This window comes from Lontra canadensis, unplaced genomic scaffold (genome assembly GCF_010015895.1).
Source record: "Lontra canadensis isolate GAN:19392208 unplaced genomic scaffold, GSC_riverotter_1.0 scaffold158, whole genome shotgun sequence".
NCBI classification, from domain to species: Eukaryota; Metazoa; Chordata; class Mammalia; order Carnivora; family Mustelidae; genus Lontra; species Lontra canadensis.
The window spans coordinates 1,540,200-1,561,226 of record NW_022631152.1 but is presented as its reverse complement, the minus strand read 5'-3'; the positions used below and the strand labels follow the sequence as shown (position 1 = coordinate 1,561,226).

Here is a 21,027-nt window from a genome sequence, read left to right as displayed (position 1 = left end):
ACAGAGCACAGACATGGAGCTGGTGAGTTGGCTCCGACTAGGTGATACCCGAAACAGTCGCTAGGGGGAGAAGCTGAGCACAGGATACCCAAGGCTGGGCTAAGGAAGTCAGGCTTTTCCTCCATTCCATCCATCGCTTAAAACATCTGCTGGTCACGTTGGTCAAGTTTCCTTCACCCCCAGAAAATCATTCTGAAGCGCAAAATCATCCTTAAATAGGGGAGAAAGCATTTTTATTTTCGCAGCTGGTGGTGGGCTGGAAGATGATGTAGTTAAAAAAGTAAAGAGGAAATGAGTTGGGAATCTGGGCACATGTTCTACAATTTTTTGTTTTGTTTTGTTTTTTAAGCACAGATTATTTCTGCTTCATTTGCTACAAAGGCGTGGGTGCCTTATCCACAAGATGCACTCCAACTGATGTGTCTACTGGGGGCTCCACTAGGTGAGTAGCTGGGTGCGGCTAGAAAGAAACCAGAGGGCAGTGCAGCTATGTGGCTCCTTGCTGCTTAAGACCCATTATCTCTACCCTGCAGAGAAATGTCCAGGCAACCCCGGGACTGCACAATTTCAAATGAGTCACTAAATTCCAGGAAATCTACAGAATGTGTCAATGAAAATCATGCTTTCGTGATCCCCGAAAACTTTAAAGATACTCTTAAAAAATCTGTGGCCTCAAAATTATAATAAAAAAAGTATGGGGAGTAGATTTTATTCCAAAGACAAGGGGATGCCAGATAGTGTGGTTAGTGTCAGTGTGGCAAACGGCTGGAGGTGGAAGGCTGGAGGGTGGGACCCAAGATGGGAGCTTCGGCTTGAAAGGATAAAGGTCGTAACATCCCACGAGGGTCTACCATAAGCACAAGACACCAGAGTACAGAACATCCAGCTGGTTCTCAAAAGCAGACCACAGCCAGACAAAAGGCCACCTGCCAGGCTTCTGGGTGGACTTCAGCCCGGTTCTTCCTCCTCTGTTAATCTGGCTGGAATCAGTACATTGTGTGAATAAAAAGATCATTTTTTCCTCTTTGGTTTCTTCTAAGTTAAAGTACTTTAAAGCAGGAAACAGGAGAAAAGTTGTCTTCCTGGGTTTAACATCTGCATGTCCTTAGCCAATCTCTCTGAGTCCTCTGAGCTATGGTTTTCTTATCTGCAAGATGAAGATGATCACTGACCTCTCTACCCTATAAGCGAAAGTCATGAGGACCCTATGAAATAATGTAAACGTTCTTACAAAGTGCTACTCAGAGGTAACACATGCTTATTATTGAAGTATTTATGATCACCAAAGAAGACATTTATTTAAAGGACAATCATTTACTAAGCTCCTATTCTGTAAAATTGACTTGGAGTCAGTCTTATGGCCCTAGACTTCCCCCTTGGGGGTTCAATGTGGAAGTCGAGAAAGTCCACTGTAACAGGAAACCAGGTGAAAAAAATCTGATAGAGCTGATCATTAAAAGACCAGTGTCCAGAGGCTCTCCATTCCCCATTCACTCCAACAGTCTTTTTGGAGGTGGAGACTGGGGAAAGTATCTTCACTTTCGTTCCCAAAAATCTGTATTGCAAAGCTCTTAAAAACTTAACCTTTAAGGACACACACAAACGAATCTGTCACCTACCTGACATGAAGACATTGAAATTTTAACGTCGTAAAATCCTGCAAGCACTCCACATGTTTACTTTCATAAATCCTAGAGTAATGTTGAAGCCTTTTTGGCTTAAATTTTACTTGGGTTGTAAAATTAACCCTACTTTTATTGGGTAACTAATACCGTAAACCTATGGGGAGAAAGAAGTTTCTCGATGACCTAGCCTTGGATCTTGGAAACCAAAGTACTGAGACCAGAATGCACTTGACACCACCCCCCTCCCCTGACTATTACAGATGATGCCTTTCTATCCCTAGGCATTAGCCGAAGCCTGGACTTTTAAGGTGTCGTTATGAGAACACTTCTTCCTCCCCCACATTAAACTCTCAAGGCCTCAGTTTATATCTCTTGGGAGGACAAAACCCTGGAATTACCCCCAGATATAAATCCCCAGCCTACTGGGAGTTCCCATATTTTATGTGTGGGGCTTAGCCTAAATATCTTACCACCTTTCCAGTTCAAGACTCTAAAAAGACTCTTTGAATACTTTTTTTTTTCCATAATAAAAAGGAATGCAGTTCCTTGGCTGCCTATTCCTTATCAAGGGCTTAGAGCTGCAGGTGTATTGAATTTTTGACTGTGCCCAGAATTCCTGATCTTCTGACCAGTCTCTTGAGGACAGAGAGAAAAAGCAAAACAAAACAAAAGAAAAAAACAGCACTTAATGTCATCTGTGAGGGAGTAGTTCTCAGCCTTGGCTTCTGTGAAGAATCTTCTCAGAATGCTTTTGAAAATACCAATGCCTACGCCCCACCTCAGACCTATTAAATCATCCTCTCTGGGGATGCAGCTGGGCAGGCGTGCTTTTTAAAAAGCTCTCAGGTGATCTGAATGTGTTTGAGAGCCACAGCACTAGAAAAACAAACCTCTATTAAGTGTCTGCCACTCTCCGTGCTGGGTACTATGCTAAGTGCTTTCTTCCCAGTAGCCCCTTATGTAGTATTATTATTCTTATTTTACAGAGGGAGAGACTCAGGTTCGGAGAAATAAGTGGCTCAAATTCACAAAGCCAGTTCATGGTGGAGCTAGGATTGAAACTTAACGTTCAAGCTTAAGCCATTACGCCATATTATCAAATCTATCATGACGTTCCTCTTTTCAGTATTAATTAGATCAGCCCAATTATAAATGAGACTTTCAAATGAACCTTTATTCTGTACCAGGAACTGTGAAGTTTCACTCACATATACCATTGATATTAAATCATTAAATCCTGACAACAATCTTACAAAAAAGGGGACGTGTAATCATTCCCATTTTACAGATGAGAAAACTGAGGGTCAGAAAGAACGAAGAACTTGTCTAGATTTACACAGCAAGTAGAGAAGCTAGATTTGACCCAAACTAGCACTTTTTTTTTTTAAATTTAAAGATTTTATTTATTTATTTGACAGAAATCACAAGTAGGCAGAGAGGCAGGCAGAGAGAGAGGGGGGGAAGCAGGCTCCCCACTGAGCAGAGAGCCTGATGCGGGGCTCAATCCTAGGACCCTGGGATCATGACCTGAGCCGAAGGCAGAGGCTTTAACCCACTGAGCCACCCAGGTGCCCCCCAAACTAGCACTTGTAACCATGGTATACAGCTTCCCTCCAAAGGTTTATGAAGGTTTTTGCACTGCTTATAGGGGCTTTCTGCTGTGAAGGTGCCTCGGTGTCTCCCTGGTGGCAAAAAGATTTCCTTTGGAATATAGAGTCTCAGTCACCTTTCATGTTTTCCATTTTTAGGCTGGAGGGAAACCAATGCTCCTCCAACATTCATCAGCTCTAAGCTTTTCTCCAGCTCACGCTTCTTTCATCATTAATTTTGCTGAGCAAACTTAAAAACACAGAGCACACGGCAGCAAAATTGCAAGGGCACTTGCAGTGAGCATGCTCAAGGCTGCGTTCTTTCTACAGAGAAGAGGGTGCACTGTGAATGGGCAAATGGAATTTTGCACCAACATGTGCCATTGACCTCACCGTGATGTTAAGAAGCAGGGATGCTTTGTGATGGGGATTCATGCTGTCTGACTCATAAAGTAATTTAGTTACCATGTTGTCAATCCCGATAGCCTTCCACCTCCAGGGTCTCCCCAAGGGGCTTATGAGGGATGGTCATACAGGGCTAACTAAGAGTGACCATGACCAACATGGCAGCAATAGGGGCATCCCAGGATCCACTGGAGACTAATGAAAAAGAAATGCTGCCATTATAGGTCACAACCCAAGGGGGTTTTACAATGACAATGAAAATCAATAGCTACAAATTCCCGGGCCAACTTCTCAGGTTAGTTGACTAAAGCAGAGAACTCTGATGATGGAAAAAGCCCATTGCATGGTACGTTGCATGTGGAGACTATCCGTTTTGTGAGCAGGGAGAAGGAAAAGAGGAGAAAGGATGGGTGGGTGGGGTAGGAAAAGTGAAAAGATGGAGAATACCCTTACTGGATGCCCAAACGGGGTTGTGCCAATTTTGGACCATGAGACGTCCACGACGGCTCTCCTCAGAGCTTCCAGGGAAGCTACCTCTCCAAAGTCTGTCTTCATTTGAGGGACGCAAGAGAATAAACTCAACAGTTGTCTTGGATAAGTGATTTAAAAAGAAACCCTGAACTACGACTGGAAAAACTGGCAAAATTCAAATAAAGTCTGTAAATTAGTTTATATCGGAGCCAAGATCAAGAGTCAGCCGCTTAACCTGCTGTGCCACCCAGGCGCCCCAATAATTTCTTACTCTTGATCATCACACTATGTTTATGCAAGACATGAACATTAGGAGGAATGGGATGAAGGACATACGGAAATTCTCTGTACTATTTTTGCAACTTTTCTTAAGTATAAAAATATTTCAAAATAAAAAGTAAAAAAAAAAAACAAACCTCTTAGAGGATGGGGGAGGGGTGGGAACCTTATTGTGCATAGACAGAACTAGAGATGCTATGGGGTGAGGGGGTCAGGAAGGCTGTCAGATGACCTCATTTACTCTTTATAACAAACCTTATAAACACTCCCTCTGGGCCTATCCCTGGGTGGCGGAATTCTCTTCACTAACAATGCACTTACTTGTTTGAGGCTTGGCCTACTTCTAAATTCAAACACTTCCAGGAGAGATGACCTATTTGGTCAGGAAGCCTTAGTGTAGATTGATTTTTGCTAGCTGCTGCGGGCACTTTCATCTTTCCTGGAAGCTGTACGGCAACAAAGGTGGGGTCAACGGAGAGGTCTGTGCTGGAAGAAGAAGGCACTCTTCCTTGACTTGACAGTTAGGTCTGGACCCAGCTTTGTGCCGGGATGACTGAGAAGGCAGGCTGGGAAAGGAAGGTGTGGGACTCACTAGTACAGGGGATCTCTGTCATCTCGTTCATCATTCACTTTCTCACAAAGTGATCTTTTCAAATACAGACCCAATCAGGTCATTTCCTGCTTAAAATTATAGTTTCCCACTCACTTCAGTTTCCTGACTGTAGCCTCCAAGACCCTTCATCATCCAGTCCCTGCCCATTTTTCCACCTTGCTCCTGCCAGTCACGCCTACACAAACCTGATCATACTAGCGACACGAACGACCTTGCTAGTCTCAAAACAGGGGAGGCAGTTCGCTGTTCCTCTGGCTTGGCTTCCTCTCTTCCCAAGGCTTAGAAAACCTCCCACCCTCTTTTTCTCCTTGTGAATGCCTTCTTGTCTTCAAGTGCCAGATGCTAAGTCCTCCACATAAGTTCATCCCTGACCTCCCCCTAAGCCAGTGTCTTTATCACACATCACACCCCTCCCACACACCTCTGACCCCATGTTCTGTTTGTCTTTTTAGTGTCCATCTCGCCGCCACTCTAAAGCAAGGACCATGTCTGATTCAGCTTCCCACCTCAAGGCCCCCATACAATGCACACCTCAGGAACCCTGCTTAATGAAGGAAAGGGGGCTGCCAAGAACTGTCCCCCTCCAGATCTTCCAAAGTCAAAAAGAAGACTCAACTGCTTTACAGGCCAACACCTGACACAGATGTCACAGATGTGGGGCTGTCCTAGGCCAGCCCACCAACATGTCTGAAGCACCTTCCACACTGGAAGCCACTCTCTTCCTCCTCAGATTTTACACAGGAGCATGGGCAGGCCTAACAGACTTATGGATGAGTTAGGCCCTAAAAAGCTCCCCATTGGGATAATAAGACCAGTTAAAATGGACACCTCTCCTTAGTGGGAAGAGAATGGATATAAAAGTACTTTGCTAACTATAAAATCTTACTCAAACAAACAAACAAAAATAGTAAACAGGTACTCAAACAAATACTTGAAAACAAATATTCATAGCAATGCTATTCATATTAGACAAAAAGTGGAAACAACCCCCAAATGCTCATCAGTAGGTGAAAGGGTCAATGAAAGGTGGCAGGCACACACAACAGAATGTTATCCAGCCATAAAAAGAGGAATGAAGGACTGAAACATGCTACAACATGGAAGAATCTTGAAAACTTTACACTAAGGGAAATCAACCAGACACGAAAGGCCACATGTTTTAATGATCCCCTTTATATAAAATATCCGGAGTAGATAAACTCAGAGAGACAGAAAGCAGATTGGTGGTTACCAGGAGTGCTGGGGGGAGGGAGCAATAGGGAGTAACTACTCAATGGGTATGGAGTTTCATTTTGCTATGATGAAGATATTTTGATACTAGGTAAGTGGTCATAGTTAAACAACATTGTGGATGTGTTACTTGCTACCCGTTGGCTCATCTTAAAATGGTTAAATTTCATGCTATGTGAATTTCACCTCAATTAAAAAATTTATTTTTATATGCCCAAGGGACAAGGTTGATGGACCTAGTGAGAGGGCCAAAGATTGGAATTTCCAGCTTCAGATCTGGGGAGAAGTTCTGGGGATGGCTTTGTGAGTTGCTTACAAGCAGACTGACCTGTTATAAGCACAGGCAATCCACACAGTCTCCGTAAGTTTCTTAGTTTTGATTCTCGTGGCTGTTCATGAGAATGCCAGAGAGAGTGGCCTGTGAGTCCACAGCATGGCAGCCTCATGTATACAGATGGCAATGAGGGAAATAATTCACCATTTGTGGATATTCCAACACTCACTCCCTCTTAAGAGCTCCATTTTGAGCCATGAAGATGAAATCACATCAAACTGCCCACCCTTAAACCTCTGAATTTGGGTTTGAAGGAAAGCTCTCACACATTTCAGAGTATCTCTAGGTGTGACAGAGTATCCTTAGGTGTGTTCCAGTGAGCAATTTAGCAAAGTGTGGGTTATTCTCTCGTTTGTGAAGTAATTTCTTTCTTCTTTTATCTATCATCAAAACATTTTTATCATAGCAAAATAAAATCCCATATTCATTTAGTAGTTCCTTCCTATTTCTCCCTCTCCCCAGCTCCTGGCAACCATCAATCTGCTTTCTGTCTCAATGAAATGATCTATTCTGGAGAAGAAATAATAACTTACCAGCGCCTACCCCATAGACCATCATGGCCATAGGTGGATGGGAAGTATCCCTTATAAAATTTATAAATCAGGCCAGGTATTAGCTGCTCAGTTAAAACATAGCTGCAGCAGATCCACACACATCGTGCTCTCCAGGGCCAGCTCAAGTAATTTTGGGCCTGGGGGCAAAGCTTCCCACCTCAGAAACAGGGATCTCCTTGGGAAGTACAATCACATCTCTCTCTCTCTCTCTCTCTTTAAAGATTTTATTCATTTATTTATTTGAGGGGGGGGTAGGATCAGAGGGAGAGGGACAAGCAGACTCCACATGGAGTTAAGACCCCAAGATTATGACCTGAGCCGAAACCAAGAGTAGACTGCCCAACCGACTGAGCCACCCAGGTGCCCCAATCACATTTCTTAAAGGTAAAAATCTGCTGTTTTTAATTTAAAAGGGGGAGGCACATAATAAAACTAAGAATCTAAGTAAAGAATGCAAAATTATTCCAATATGGATAAATGATCAGAGACATAGAAATTTTAAGAACAGATTAGAATCTGATGTGGTCTAAGAAGTTAACCACCTATACAAAAATACCTCTATCTTGTTCCTGAGAAGACTCTGGGCCATGAAGCATCCTTGGTTAATTGCAAACCAAGAGGAAGGAAAAGAATTTAATTCTCATCTGCTATAACTACACAACCTCAGAGAAGGGGTGTCAGGACAAATACAGGTGGAGACATGGAAAGAGCTGGTCAGAACAAAGGAGAGAAGGTGAAGGTCCTGGTGTGTCAAGAATAGACTTTGCCTCAGGCCAGCAGTGGCCAAAAGATAATGGGTTAAATATGTGATCCCAAACTTATCTCACAAATTGTCCTCTACAGACCTGTCTATAAGTGGACATCAAAGAGGGTAATGCGTTAACATAGTTGACCTTTAAGGTCAGCTTTCAAAGTAAGCCAATCTAGACCGTCAACCCAGAGGGGCAATGACTCACAGAAAAGGCCTCAATCTATCAGGCTGAGAACTCACCTAACTCATAACATCCCTTCTCTCACTAGAACACCTCTGTGAGCTGAAGAAATTCTGACATGACTGTGTCAAGTATCACGAGCTATTTCCCACACCCGGACACTAACAATTGTTAACATTTATTTCCTTAGCAAAAGCATCCCTTGCTCTTTCTCACAGCACTTATTTGCTTTAAATAATTAAATTTTAAGGGGCACCTGGGTAGCTCAGTTGGTTGAACATCCGACTCTTGGTTTCGGCTCAGGTCGTGGTCTTGGGATCTTGGGATCAAGCCCCGCATTGGGCTCCACACTCAGCGTGGAGACTGCTTGCCCCTCTGCCTGGGCTCATCCTCCTGCACTCTCTCTTTCCCTCTCTCTCACTCTAGAATAAGTAAATAAAATCTTTAAAAAAAATTAAATTTTCAAAGTTTTTTTTCTTGGCTATGACCATTAAAACAAATGAATAATGTTCTGTCATAGTTTCCAGAGCAGCACATAATAGTTACTTGTGTCCAACTTAGAAATGGGAAGGTATTGGCTTTGCTTCATTATGATGTTTGGAAACACAAGGGTTCCATTTCACTCTGGAGAAGGAACAGAATTACCCAGGCTTGTATCTCACAAATGTGATTTGAGGGAAAATTATGCATGTAATATATTTTATTCCTATTTAAAGACATCTGAAAGGACAGGACTGCCCTAGTACTTATTTGTAAGAATGGGAAGATCACTAATAAAAGAATGGGTGATTTTTTGCCCTCTCTTATTTACTGAGGTTTTTGTGATAGGTGAGCTTTGTACCTTATAAGAAGCTGTGGGGTATTTTCACTTTTCCTTCTATGAAGGGCCTACTTTGCTCCTCACCTTAAGGCTGGAGCTGGGAATGCATAGGTGGGACTTGGAACCCCCATCGCCACCCCCCCCAACAACCGAGTTTTCATTAGAAGCTCTTTGGATGTTTTCTGGCAGTTCTCCAAGTATCAGGCATTCAAAAGACCCCTAAATTTGCCCACTGAGACTAAAAGGAGTTTGGAAGAATATGAAATTCACACATACCAATCTGGTCAGATTTTCTACCACAAATGTTACTAAGATTTCTTTGACTTGTTTTTCACTTTCCTTTTATGCCTTTGGTCATGGATTGAAAAAAAAGGAGGTCTGTGGAAAGAGTGGTAAAGGGAATTTAGAGACTTCTTAGGAGGGTTTAGTTTCATATTGCTACTCAGAAGTGGGGGTAAAGCCCAATCCCTAATTCCTGCTTTTCTGTTTCCGCTCAGCTTTGTTTTCCATAGCTTCTGTGAATAGCAGTTATGAAAGATTACCAGCCTCCATAAAAACCAATGGTGAACTCAATGCTGCTCCCAACCCCTAATCCAAAATACGGTAATACAGAGGGGCCCATGTCAAGTCTAGAATCTTACACATTTAAAAAAAAACTGTAGTAGCAGCAGAAATTCTTGTTAAAATAAGGATTGATTTGTGAAGTACCAAATGGGAATACAGTAATTAGACCAGCAATATCTGTTAGACAAGAGGTCTCTGGAAAAAATTTATGAAATTCAACGGGTTCTTCAAGAAGAAATGTGGAATAGTGGTGGGTTGGTGGGGGGAGGGGCTCATATTTTTGGTATTCACATAGCAACAATATAATCTCTGCTCACTAGGACTCTACATTCCTCTTCCTCTTCAACCAACAAGTTTGTTGAAGCCTTGAGCTGAGAATAAGAGGTCATCCAGTTAAGGCTGGGAAGGCTTCTGGAGGAGGTGACACCTTAAAAGAGGAATAATTCAATAAATCATGGATTCAGTGCAGTTGGCCTTGAACAACACAGAGGCTGGGGAGCTGAACACTGTACATCTGTGAATAACTTTTGATTCCCTGAAAACTTAACTACTATTAGCCTACTGTTGACCATAAGCCTTACTGATAACATGAAGAGTTAATTAATTTATTTTATATGTTACAGGTATCATATACTGTATTCTTATAATAAAGTAAGCTAGAGAAAACATTAAGAAAATCATAAGAGAAAATACATTTAAAATGTTGTACTGTATTTACTGAAAATAACCTGCCTAGAAGTGGGCCCCCAGTTCAAATCCGTATTGTTCAAGGGTCAGCTATGGTATGCTAGCCAAGGTAAGTGGAGTCAGAGGCAGAGTAAGGCTAAATGGGACTAATGGGAGGAGGGAGTGGGATAAGCCCAAGGGTTGGGTGTTAACCTGCAGATTCTGGGCCAGTAAAGAGATTCACCATTCCATTATTTCTCTGTGCACTCAAATCTTGGATTTTTACCTTGGAAACAAAGGGACACCAGAAAGTGATGTGATTAGGGATAGTGTGGCAAACGGTGGGACTGGAGATCTAAGACTGCAGATTAGGGTCCAAGATGGTTGGTTCAGCTTGAAGGGGCCCGAGCCATAATCTCCCACAAGGACTTGCAATAAACCCAAGACAGAGAGTACAGAACATTCAGCAGTTTCAATGGAAAGAGCTGTGTCTGTGTCAGAGGTGACAGAAAATGGTGTGAGACTGCTGGCGGAGCTCGTGGGAAAGGGGACAGTGAACTCAGGTAGGCACCATGCCTGTGGCTGTCCCCTGGGCCTACCATCTCATGGAGTCATTCAGTTGCAATGGGACCTTGCAGGCCTCTGGTCCAACCCTTTCTAAAGGTGAAAGAACCAAGAGTGAGTGGCTGTGTGACTTGATCGAGTTCACCAAGTAGTTAGATGGACAGAGTGAGTGCGGTGGAAAGAGAGGCCTTTGGAGACCCACAAAAATACCGGGTTCAATCTTAACAGCTGCTTCCTAGCTGCACGTGGCCCTGGGCTAGGTATGGAGTCTCTCGGAGCCTAGATGTAGGGAAGAGAATTGGGATTAAACTGCCACTTCTACCTGTACTTGGTCTGCTCCCTAAACTGCCTCCCATCCCGTTAGAAGGGTTGGGCCCCAACCATCGCCTTGCACAGGTGGATCTTACCCCCCTCACTTACTCATGGGCATTGTTCTGGCAACTGTTCTTTTTCTCTGTTTATCACCATTTCCCCCATCTCTATCGGATCATTCCCATCAATACACCAATGTGCTGAAATATCTCCCATTTTATTTTTTCCTTTTATTTTTTAATTAAAAAAAAGATTTATTTATTTATTTGCTTGCTTGTTTGTTTATTTATTTAGAAAGCATGAGTGGGAAGGACAGAGAGAAACCTAAGTAGACTCCACATTCAGCACGGAGCTGGAAGGTGGGGGGTGGGAGACTGATCCCATGACCCTGAGACCACAACCCCAGCTGAAACTAAGAGTCAGCTGCTTAACCAACTGCATCACCCAGGTGCCCCTTATATTTTCCTTTTAAAGATTTATTTCTTTATTTAAGAAAGAGAAAGGGATAGCACAGGACCAGGGGAAGGGGCAACAGGGAGAGAGAGAAGGAGAGAGCAGGCTCCCCTGCTTTGAGCATTGAGCCCCATGTGGGGCTCCATCTAATGATTCTGAGTTCACCCAAGCCAAAGTCAAAAGTTGGATGGTCAACTGACTGAGCCACCTAGGCGTCCCTATCTCCCATTTTATTTATTTATTTTTAAAGATTTTATTTATTTATTTATTTGACAGAGAGAGATCACAAGGAGGCACAGAAGCAGGCAGAGAGAAAGGAGGACGCAGCCTCCCCACTGAGCAGAGAGCCCGATATGGGGCTCGATCCCAGGACCCTGGGATCATGACCTGAGCAGAAGGCAGAGGCTTCAACCCAATGAGCCACCCAGGCGCCCACCTATTTCCCATTTTAAAACAAATTCTTTTTAGATTGTGTCCCTGTTCAACTACCTCCATATTTTTCTGCTCCTGTTTATAGCAATACTTCTCTCAAAGGAATTCTCTACACCTGTTTCCCCCAGTTCTTCCACTTACTGGTGGACCCAACCCAATCAGGCCTTTACCTTTCCATCCACTGAAAGAGCTCCTGTCAAGGTCAACAATCTCCATGTTACCAAATCCAATAGTAAATTTCCAGTCTTTATCTTTAGTGATTTAGCAGCAACATTTGACACAGCTCATCACTCCTTAAAACCTTTTCCTTCACTTGGCTTCCAGGATACTGTTCTCACTTGGTTTTCCTCTTATTTCTCTGGCTGTGCCTTCTTGGTCTCCTTTGCTAGTTTAAGACTTCAGTCATTGAGAGCCCTATGCTCAGTCCTCAGACCTCTTCCTTTTACTCCCACTCCCTACTTGATCTTCCCATTTCCTGGCTTTATTTTTTATTTTTATTTTTTATAAAAAGAGAGTGAGCAAGAGAGCATGGAGGAGGGACAGAAGGAGAAGGAGGGAGAGAGAATCTTAAGCAGGCTCCACACAACAGCAGGGAGCCCCATGAAGGGCTATCTCATGACCCTGATATCATGACATGAGCCAAAATTAAGAGTTGGACACTTAGCCAACTGAGCCAACCAGGCACTCTCTCCTAGCTTTAAATGACCACTTCTGGGCTAAGGACTCCCCAAATACATATCACCAGCTGAGAATATTCTCTGAACTTCAGCCTCCATACCCACTTGGGTATCTAAAAGGAGTTCAAACTTCACATGTCTAAAATTGAACTCTTTATTTTTCAACAAGACCATTTGTGAGTTCTTCCATCATCCCCGTAAATAATAATTCCTTCCTTCCTTCCAGTTGCTCACAACAAAAACTTCTGGGCTCTCCTTGACTCTATACTTTTTCTCATAGCCCTATCCAGACCATCAGCCCATGTTTTCACCTCCTTCAAAATTTATACCAAACCCACCTTTACTGAACTCTGGTTCAGGCCACCATTACCACTGCATGATCTTTCCCAACTGCCTCACAACTAGTCTTTCTACTCACATTCTTGACCATCCTCTACCGTCTATTCTCAACATGGTGGGTGGAGGGAATCCTTTGAGGACAGAAACCAGTTCATATCCTTCCTCTGCTCAAGCCATTCCAATGGCTTCTTACACTTCCCTTCTCACACTAAGTGGAAAATGGAGTCATTACAACACCCTTGCATAGTCTCCTGCCACCCCCACCATATCTCTGACCTCAGGCTTATTGCTTTCCCTGACCCTTACCTGTCTAATTAGTATCTTAGTATCAGATATACTCTCTATCTGTATCTGTATCTACTGATACCTTTGTTGATTCTTAATATACAAACTTCATGGGGACAGGAGCTTTGGTTGGTCACTGCTACATCCCCATTGTGCCTAGAAAGTAACTAGTTGTTGACAAAATTTTAAAAAATGTTAGAAGAGTGAATTAAATCTCCCTCGCTTTAATTTTAACTTCTGGGTGGTGGCAGCAAAGAGGAAGAGCCTGAGTTCATCCAGCAACCTGAAATACATAGTCAGATTTTCCACTTCCCTATCTGGGCAGTCAGCCTCCCCATGAATTCTGTTGAATGGAAGGAGAGAGGGCGACCTTTACCAGTAGCAACGTTCTAACTTGAAAACGAAATTTGTTTTCAAAGCCCTTCTTGAATTTGAGCCCTCTTCTCCCTCCTGGCTTAGGTGCCCACCGCCTCTCAGCTGTTCACCAGAATAGTCCCCTGACTGGGAGGTTGGCCTCTAGTCTTCTGCTCTTCCCATCCACCCTTCATGAGGCTGTCCAAAGGCCACTTAAAATGGAAATCTGTGTCACCCACATAGCTGATACTCCCCATAAACCAGACTGGGATCCTCAGGTACACAATAAATACATCACTTCGATGAATATAGGATTGGAAGGCCACAGATTACTTAGCAAGTCTAGTTTTCAAGTTACAAGGGTTCTCTCCCCTCTTCTTTATTTCTTCCACCTACCTTCATGAGATATCAAGATCTTTCTTTATGCTCAATGATATTCTCAGCTTGGAGGTAGATTTTTAAAAGTAATCTTTGACTTCTAACTATGGGCATCATTTATAATCATACCTAGATGTTTGCAAAAGTATTACATTGCACCACACAGAAACAACAACATCAATAACAAAAAGGTGGTGTGGAGGGGAGAATGGATGATTTTTTTACACCTACCATGTGCCAGGAACCCCCCTCAAGGTAGTAGTATTTTCCACATTATCTAGTTGAGGAAACCAAAGTTCAGGGATTAAGTTTCTTGCCCAAAGCCTTAGGACTCACTCCACATTTCCTGCTGTTCCCTTTATGAGAAATACTATAAAAAATATATATGAGAATATATATTTAGTAGAAAAGACACAACACAAAACAGCATCTGCACAGATAATGCTGCTATATAAAGTAGTTATAAGTACATAGTCAAGGAAGGAATTTAAATGGAAAGAGTTGATGTTAATTTTATTGGACCACGTGTCTTCTAAATTGTCCCAGTGCTTAATAATGATACGGTAATTAGATTAACAGTATTGAGAAAACAAGCTTGAGGAAAGGTGCTCACTTGTATGGTATAGTGCTTAGTCAGCAGAAGGGAGAGAATTCCTCAAGAAGTAGTTGGAGAAGGCTTTCTGGAGAAGAAGGTAAGGGATAGATTTAAAGCCAGACAGAAAGAAGATGAACAAAAAAGATCCCCGCTGGCAGTCTGGCTTGGTTGAAGGCCTCGCTACCCAGCAAGGACTGCTCCCACCTCCTAGATACTGACAGGAAAAATGCTGGCCAAGTAATGTTTCAAGTTTCTCTGGGGCCTTACCTAACAAGCAGGATGCTGGGACTGATCTTGGCATTGCTGACTGGAAAAGTCACTGGGCTGGAAATCAGAAGGCCAGGGTCCTTGGTCCAGATTTAGCTGCCAAAAAACTTTATTTCCATCTAACCTTGGATAGGTCACTTAGCCTCTTTTGTCCTCATTCACTCCATTTGTAGATTACAGAAGTCAAACTATATAGTATGTTCTTTCCAATTCTAATCTTTTATGGTCACTCCAGTTTGAGGTCTCATTGTGTCCCACCAAGACAGTTGTGATCGCCTCCTAACTGGTGTCGCTACCTCTGTTCTTTAGCTTGAAGACTGATCTTTCATGCTGCCACAGGATGAGCTACCTAGTACGTAGACCAGATCACCTCCCGCTTACAACTACAGCGGCTCTCCACTGCAGAAAGTTCACAGCGACAGCCCTAGCAGGTTAATAGGGATTATAAGGCCCCGAATGAGTCGCTCCATCCACCTCTTCAACACCTGCTACTGCCTCCCTTGGAACTCCAGGCCCTAGTCATAAAGAACAGCTCACAGTTTCTGAGGACACCATGTTGTTACAGACATTTAGGCCCCGGCCATTTCCTTCCAAGAAACCCACTTCCACCTTTCTTCACCTGGTTCACTGTTTTAGCTCAGTCTTACCATCTTTAACGTTCTTTCCAGAAACTTCCCTGATGAGTCCCTGAGCAGATAGATATGCTCTCTCTAGCATTCTACACCTACTTCATGCTACTGTGATTAATGTTGATATGTTGGTTCCTCTGCCAGGCAGAATGTTCCTGAAGCACAGCAGCCATTCCTATTTTTCTCTGTAGTCTGAACGCATCCCTGATCTCCCTCCCAGGACATTCAGCATGGTCGTAGCAGGCATCCAGTAAGTGTTTATGAAACCACACTCTATGCTTCTCAGGTACAGTTACAAAGACTTGCTCGGGACTCCAACGCCATCGGCCTTCAGCAAGCCCGTGTTTGAATATGATCCCAAAGGTGGACTAAGGCAGGTTCCATCCCTATTTCTCTAGTGCACTTCGCTAGCTCCCCAAGAACCCTGCAGCCCCAAATCTGTTAGTTTCAGAGCCGGCAGGTCAGAGATAGCTTCACCACTTCCCACCTCCTTCCCCCAGTTCCTCTAACCAGAAACACAAAGGCCTCGCAGTCCTGGTGTCCAGGTTGCTGTTCTACAGGCCTCGCGGTACAAAAGTGTATCGGACTCCACTAGGGTATTATTTTAAGCATTGCTAACCACCCCTAGCCTATCAACTCCTGGCTTTGTAGTCATTTCCAGTTGGAATGTCTTTAGGCTGAAAAAGACAGGTTTGTGAAAAGACATAAACATCTCTGGTGAGAGGTGACATATGTTTTCTCCTAGTGAAAGCAAGGCACTCCTGTAGATTCTGTAATTTTTGGACACCGCATAAAATACATCTCTTCGGCAATTAATCTCCTGGCAGGCTTTGAGTGAAGCAATGACTCCATGTTTTCCTTTGTCATTGTTCGAGAGTTTAACAGTGCATCTATCTGCTTTATTCGCATCTGGAAAGCCAAAGACTGCCTTGGACCTCTGCAGCAAGCATATGCAAAAACACTTAGTGTTCACACGTTTGATTTAAATATTGACAAATTTTTTCATTAGAACATTAAACCCTTAGCTTTATTCATCTTAAATGTTTTCCAGGAGAGTGACTCCCCGCCCCTCTCCCCACCATAGGGTGACTCCCAGTAACTCAATACAAACCCTATGAGCACGAGTAGTACGGAACCTGGTAGTCTATTGTGCTCACATTCTGTGGTGAGGCAGCTGTAACTGGTTAGAAACCAGTGCTGGAAATAGTATTTGGAGCTTTCTTGGCAGATTTCTTACATCGTTATTCAATATGAACTGCAAATCATATGCTCGTAGTTATGAAAATGTCAGGAAACTCCTAGTGTTCATGCTTTGTTTGACAAAGCTATTTTAGAACAGTGTTGGAAGGCAGAAGAACCCAGCATTTGGGATGTAGAGGAAAAGAACATGCTCCCATGTCCAGCCCTTATTGAGAAGTTGATAATTCAGTCCTACATGACAACAGCTCAGCTCTGAACTGATGCACGTACATTTCACACAGTCTTGATTGGCCCAGGATGTGTGTCAGAGCTACTAGAGATCTGGAAGGAAATGCAAGAAACTTGTTCACTTCTTGCTCAGTTTGGATCAACTGAGTTTCAGAGCAGGGTCAGCAAACTGCTGGAATCTTACTCCTGGCGGCTGAGTGAGGCCCCCAGGGACAGGAGCAGGACTCGGGCAGAGCCGAGAGAGAAGGGTAAAAGCAGTAAGGGGAAGAGAAAGGAAAAGACTTGGTGGAGAGAAGGGAAGGGGGAGGAAAGGGAAGCAGGGGGAACAGAAGGAAGCGGTAAAGAAAAGCAAAATATGAGATTACTTTCACATCTAACAATAATGAAGTGGATTTGTATAACGCTTCCACATAATTATAATTTAAATTTAGATTCTTATCATGCTCTTGTAAAATATGCAATTCTTAATCTACCCTTTAAAGACAATGATTGTTGTGGATCTTTTGAAAAATAGAAACACAAAGAAGATAATTAAAATTACGTTATATCCAGAACCCCCAGATACTTGCTATTAACATATAGCATATATCTTCATGCACACATAGAACCACACAAATAAATTCTTTTATTACAAAGTAGAATTATACTGGACATAATTTCTTCTCTTTGGTGTCATAATCATTTTCTATATCATTTAATATTCTAATAAATCCTAAATGATTTTTAGTGGCTACAATTAAACATTTAGGTTGGGTCCAACCTTTCATTATTTATAAAAATGTTGAGGAGAGCCTGGGTGGCTCAGTCGGTTAAGCATCAGACTCTTAATTTTGGCTCAGGTCATGATCTCAGGGTCATGAGATTGAAGCCCACATGGGGCTCTGCGCTGGATGTGAAGCCTGCTTAAGATTCTCTCTCTCCCTCCTCTCTACCCCTCCCCCCTCACTCTATAAAAAAAAAAAATGTTGAGATGAATATCCCTGTGTATGAATCTTTATATACATCTATGGTTATTTCCCCAGGCAAAAAACAACGAGTGGAATTATTTTCTAGGCCAAAGGTATGCATAGCTTCAAGGTTTTTAGATAATTTTTAAAGAGTCTTCTAAGAAAATTGTTATGATATCTATTTCCACCATCCATATCGGACAGTGTCTGTTTCCCTGCTCTCACTGCTAACAAGTACCTGCAAGGTAACTACTATGTCTTATCACTTTTTAAGACTGTATCTCATTTTTATCCTCAGTGAAGTTGAACAGCTTCTTCATATGTTCATGTTTATAAAACATTTGTATTAGTTATCATGTAAACTGCTTGCACATTTGGTACATTTTCTCTGTTCATTCTACTGTTGCTATTATTATTCTTGTTAGGTGAAGAAACCAATTTTCAGAGGCTGACTGACTTGTCCTAGATCACATAGTTAGTAAGTGACTAATTTGGTTTTTCTAAGTCGGCTTCATGTCATGACAAGCACAGTGATTACAAGGATCATCAGAATCTCCTAAGTCTAGCATGGTAAAACCAAAGCCCCAATCCACTGAACACCAAAATAAATAAAATCAAGGAAATTCGCAACAGTACAACAGGGTGCAATGCCCTTTAATGAAGAGTGTCAGATATCTTGTTCCTTGATTATAGTTGCCAAGCTCTGAGCTTAGAATATTTGCAAAGAATAGCAGTAGCCTAATAACCACATTTATAATGTGTTTCATTCCACTGATATCTAGTTTCCTTTCCAAATTGGCAGAGCTTAAGTAAATCTGCAGAGAGATGATGTGTGGAGAGATGTCAAGGAAGGTGAGGCTCCCTAGGGTACATGCGGATGGCATATTCTACTGGTGAGAGAGGGTAGGAAGCTTCCAGAAAGGCTGATTGAGGCTGGGACATTCAAGAGTTGGAATGTATTCTGAAATGAGGGAGGAGCCATCTTCCTCTATACTGGTCAAGTTCAGCTAGAGCATCAGGCTCCACTCTGGGCACCAGACCCATACGCATACACCATCATTCCAGGATGGTGAAGAGAACTAAACTCAACCACAAGAGGAATGGTTGAAGGAGCCAGAGAGGTGACTAGGGAGGAAGACCTGAGGGAACAGGAGGATGTTCTTCAAATGCTTGAAGGATACGCTGTGTCCTCTACTAGACAGGTATGCTCTTCAAGTTCCCCCTTCACCTCCCATCTCCAGTATCCTGGCACATGGCAGTCATCCAGAAAACATATTTACTTACTGACAGCCTACCAGGGGCCAGACACCCTACCCGTGGGGGAAAGACAGAGCCCCTGTCTTAAAGGAGTGCATATATTTAAGGTATCTAGTACATGGCTATTGACAGTGGAGGGATATAGAAGTGAATGAGTGAAAAATTATACTTATCAAAATGGCGAACTGGAGGGAACACATGGACTGAGATGGCAAATGAAGAGTGTCCTCAGAAATGGCTGAAGAAGACCAGGAAATGCCCATGCTTAGAAAGCTGAAGCCAGGTTTGCAGAGAAAATGCCAATTAGTTCCTTCTCCTCTATTCTCACATTACCAAATCACATCTTCCACTAAGCTCCAGTTGGGTAAACTGCATTTCCCGTCCCCTGCTGTTTTTATGACACAGTGCAAGTTGCTTAACCTGATGCATAAGGCAGCTCACAGACTGGAGCCTGTCTGTCTTTCCAGTCTTAGCCTCTGCTATTCAGATGAAAAGAAAAGAATCGAACAGAAAACTCCCATCTGGAGTCTAAGTGCAGGCGAGGGTGGCCAAGGGAGACACCTTTGATGAAGTTTATTGGTTCCTTGATTCAACAGGGATTAATTGAGTGCCTGATCTATATCTCTATCATAAGGGCTACTACCTGGTAAGGAGGGAGTAGCAGGAAGAGATACAGCAGTAGTTGTAACCATTCATGCTGCAGTACTGAGTGCTTACTATGTGTCGGCCCCAATTCTAAGAAACAGCACTCAGTGGCATACCCCGTGCGGGGCAGGGGAGCTGTTTGATGGATGCAGCCAACACAGGGTACAAGATCTGTGGAGAATTTAGAAACGATAATGAAAACAACTATTAAGCTAGTCTGCTTTTATTACCATCATGGAACTATGATTCAAACAGTGTCATATAAGATACTCCTTTCCACCAGGTGGATGATCCCACTGCCTGCCCTAGGTATGCCGCTGCGGATGATACCGCAGCGAACAAAACATCCCCCAACTCCTGCCCCCATGAAGCTTACATTCTGGGGGGTGGTGGCAGGGGCTCTTCTCTTCCATCTTGAATAGAACTGCCCCTGTTAACTGGTCAGAGACCAGAGTTCCATGTGGCTATGTACCTACATCGTAGCCAGAGATGTGAGTGTAAGTGACACGTACCACCTCTTGAGCCAAGTCCTTGCAGAAAGAAAGTGAGAGGAAGGAAAAAAGGAAGGAAGGAAGGAAGGAAGGGCAGGGTGGGAGGGAGAGAGAGGAGAGCCATGGATAGAGAGGGGGAGAGAGGGAGGGAAAGAAGGAGGGAGGGAGGGAGGGAAGGATGGAGAGAGGGAAGGAAGGGAAGGAAGGAAGGAAGGAAAGAAAGAAGGTTGGTTGGTTGAAGAGAGGAAGAACAGAGGTCTGCGCTCTTAGAAAGGAAAGGGTGTGTTCCTGATGGGAATGTGGTCATAAAGATGCTGAAGCCATCAAGGACAAGATAAATGCCATGGGTTGAGTTTGGCAGAAAAATAATAGACTGGGTCTGGGTCTCAGGATGGGCATGGGGAACAGAGCTACACTTCTAGCTCTGGGCAGCAACCTCTGGATGAGAGAGAAATCAATTTCTATCTTGTTTAAGCCATTTCTATATCTATCTCTATCTATCTACCTACCTACCTATCCATCCATCCATCCATCCATCCATCCATCCATCCATCCATCCATGTGTCTATGTTCTATGTATTCATTAATCTATTACAACAGCCTACACTGTATCCTAATTAATACTGAGAGTAGACTATAAACAAATAAAGGAAATACCCAGTATGTCCGGTGTAAGTGTACACAGAAAACTGCAGCAGGGGTGAGGGAGAGTGAGTGTTGGTGGATGGGAAGCTACAATGTTTCTATTGCTTTTAGGCCTATATGGCCCATCATAGTAATCGCTAGCCACACCTGCCTGTTGTTGAGTACCTGCATGTGGCTAGCCCAAACTGAGATGCATGGTAAGTGTAAAATACACTCTGACTTCAAAGATCTAGTACCCAAAGCATGA

General features: G+C 43.1%; 1 protein-coding gene across 2 annotated transcripts in view; it reads right to left on the bottom strand.

Annotated features, from left to right (window-relative positions):
* Positions 1-21,027, bottom strand: part of ROR1 (receptor tyrosine kinase like orphan receptor 1) — a 402,684-nt gene that overhangs the window by 40,284 nt on the left and 341,373 nt on the right. The window lies entirely within an intron of this gene.